At 41.3% G+C, this 3,360-nt stretch overlaps 1 non-coding gene across 1 annotated transcript; it reads right to left on the bottom strand.

Moving 5' to 3' along the window:
• Positions 1–1,046: 1,046 nt before the first annotated feature.
• On the bottom strand, positions 1,047–1,150 carry LOC130952847 (small nucleolar RNA R71). The gene has a single exon (XR_009075022.1). It is a non-coding gene; the product is annotated as a small nucleolar RNA R71 (small nucleolar RNA).
• Positions 1,151–3,360: the final 2,210 nt, after the last annotated feature.

The raw sequence follows: 3,360 nt of genomic DNA on the forward strand, positions 1-3,360 counted from the left end.
TTCTGTTGAGAGAGGTTTAAATGTTTCAATCATATCTTTTCTTGTTAGGCAAGTCATCAATTTTCAAAATCATATCTTTTAAAAATGTTTTCAAATCATATCTTCTCAATCACATCTTTTTAAACCCATAACTTTTTAATTAAATCTTTTTAACCACATCTTTTCAAAATAGTTCTCAATCAAATCTTTTTAATTTCTAATTTCAAAATCTTTTTCAAAAATCACTTTATCTCTTTTCCACTTTGATTTTCGAAAATCAATTAACATTTTTCAAAATGTTTTCAAATTTTTTTAATTGAATTTTCGAAAATTCTCTTCCCTCCTTCCCACATCCTTCTATTTATGGAGTACTACTCCTTCTAAATGCACAATTCGAATTTTATCTATTAAAATTCGAATTCTCCTTCTCCTTCTTCTTACTATTTCTCTTTTCCTCTGACATTTCAAGGAATCTCTATACTGTGACATAGAGGATTCCACATTCTCTTCTTCTTTTTCTATTTCTTATGAGCAGAAGCAGAGACAAAGGCATTCTTGTTGAAGCTGATCCTGAACCTGAAAGGACCTTGAAGAGAAAGCTAAGAGAAGCCAAAGCACAACTCTCTTTAGAGGGCTTGACCGAATTCTTCAAGGGAGAAGACATGGCAGCCGAAAACAACAACAATGCCAACAATGCAAGGAAGGTGCTTGGTGACTTTACTGCACCTACTCCTGATTTCTATGGGAGAAGCATCTCAATCCCTGCCATTGGAGCAAACAACTTTGAGCTTAAGCCTCAATTAGTTTCTCTAATGCAACAGAATTGCAAGTTTCATGGACTTCCAATGGAAGATCCTCATCAGTTTTTAGCTGAGTTCTTGCAAATCTGTGACACAGTCAAGACTAATGGGGTTAACCCTGAGGTCTATAGACTGATGCTATTCCCTTTTGCTGTGAGAGACAGAGCTAGAATATGGTTGGACTCTCAACCTAAAGAAAGCCTGGACTCTTGGGAAAAGCTAGTCAATGCCTTCTTGGCAAAGTTCTTTCCTCCACAAAGATGGAGTAAGCTTAGAGTGGAAGTCCAAACCTTCAGACAGAAGGATGGAGAATCCCTCTATGAAGCTTGGGAAAGATACAAACAATTAATCAGAAGATGTCCATCTGACATGCTTTCTGAATGGAGCATCATAGGTATTTTCTATGATGGTCTCTCTGAACTATCCAAGATGTCTTTGGATAGCTCTGCAGGAGGATCTCTTCATTTGAAGAAGACGCCTGCAGAAGCTCAAGAACTGATTGAAATGGTTGCAAATAACCAATTCATGTACACTTCTGAAAGGAATCCTGTGAACAATGGGACTGGTCAGAAGAAAGGAGTTCTTGAGATTGATGCTCTGAATGCCATATTGGCTCAGAACAAAATATTGACTCAACAAGTCAATTTGATTTCTCAAAGTCTGTCTGGAATGCAAAATGCACCAAACAGTACTAAGGATGCTTCATCTGAGGAAGAAGCCTATGATCCTGAGAACCCTTCCATGGAAGAGGTGAATTATCTAGGAGAACCCTATGGTAATACCTATAATTCTTCATGGAGAAATCACCCAAACCTCTCATGGAAGAATCAAGAGAGACCTCAACAAGGTTTCAATAATAATGGTGGAAGAAACAGGCTTAGCAATAGCAAGCCTTTTCCATCATCTTCTCAGCAACAGACAGAGAGTTCTAAGCAGAATAATTCTGACTTAGCAACCATGGTCTCTGATCTAATACAGACCACTCAAAGTTTCATGAATGAAACAAGATCCTCCATTAGAAACTTGGAAGGACAAGTGGGTCAGCTGAGCAAGAAAATTACTGAACTTCCTCCAAGCACTCTCCCAAGTAACACTGAAGAAAATCCAAAAGGAGAGTGCAAAGCCATCAATATGGCCGAATTCTGGGAGGAAGAAGAGGCAGTGAACGCCACTAAGGAAGACCTCAATGGGCGTGCACTGGCCTCCAGTGAGTTCCCCAATGAGGAACCTTGGGAATCTGAGGCTCAAACTGAGACCATAGAGATTCCCTTGGACTTACTACTGCCTTTCATGAGCTCTGATGAGTATTCTTCCTCTGAAGAGGATGAGTATGTCACTGAAGAGCAAGTTGCTAAATACCTTGGAGCAATCATGGAGCTAAATGACAAGTTATTTGGAAATGAGACTTGGGAAGATGAACCTCCCTTGCTCACCAAAGAACTGGATAACTTGTCTAGGCAGAAACTGCCTCAAAAGAGGCAGGATCCTGGGAAGTTTTCTATACCTTGTACCATAGGCACCATGACCTTCAAGAAGGCCTTGTGTGACTTAGGGTCAAGTGTGAACCTCATGCCCCTCTCTGTAATGGAGAAATTAGGGATCTTTGAGGTGCAAGCTGCAAAAATCTCACTAGAGATGGCAGACAACTCAAGAAAACAAGCCTATGGACTTGTAGAGGATGTTCTGGTTAAGGTTGAAGACCATTACATCCCTACTGATTTCATAGTCCTAGAGACTGGGAAGTGCATGGATGAATCCATCATCCTTGGCAGACCATTCCTAGCCACAGCAAAGGCTGTGATTGATGTTGATGGAGGAGAGTTGATCATTCAAGTGAATGAAGAATCCATGGTGTTTAAGGCCCAAGGATATCCCTCTATCATCATGGAGAAGAAGCATGAAGAGCTTCTCTCAAAACAGAGCCAAGCAGAGCCCCCACAGTCAAACTCTAAGTTTGGTGTTGGGAGGCCACAACCAAACTCTAAGTTTGGTGTTGAACCCCCACATTCAAACTCTAAGTTTGGTGTTGGGAAGGTCCAACACGGTTCTGAGCATTTCTGAGGCTCCATGAGAGACCTCTGTCAAGCTAGTGACAGTAAAGAAGCGCTTGTTGGGAGGCAACCCAATGATTTATAATTAATTATTTTCTTTTGTTATTTTATCTTTTTGTAGGTTGATGATCATAAGAAGTCATAAAAATAATGAAAAAAGCAAAAACAGAATGAAAAACAGGAAGAAAAACAGCACACCCTGGAGGAAGATGCTGCTGGCGTTCAAACGCCAGTCAGCCTAGCAGATGGGCGTTTAACGCCCAGTCTGGCACCTTTCTGGGCGTTTAACGCCAGAAAGGGGCACCAAACTGGCGTTAAACGCCAGTAAAGGTATAAAACCTGGCGTTAAACGCCAGGAATGGGCACCAGCCCGGCGTTTAACGCCAGAATTGGCCCAAAACGTGGATTTTGGTGCCAATTGGTGCAGGGATGCCTTTTCCTTGACACTACAGGATCTGTGGACCCCACAGGACCCTACTACAGGATCTGTGGAACCCACAGGACCCTACAATCACTCTCTCTTCTTCCCC

This window comes from Arachis stenosperma, chromosome 9, assembly GCF_014773155.1.
Source record: "Arachis stenosperma cultivar V10309 chromosome 9, arast.V10309.gnm1.PFL2, whole genome shotgun sequence".
Taxonomy (NCBI): Eukaryota; Viridiplantae; Streptophyta; class Magnoliopsida; order Fabales; family Fabaceae; genus Arachis; species Arachis stenosperma.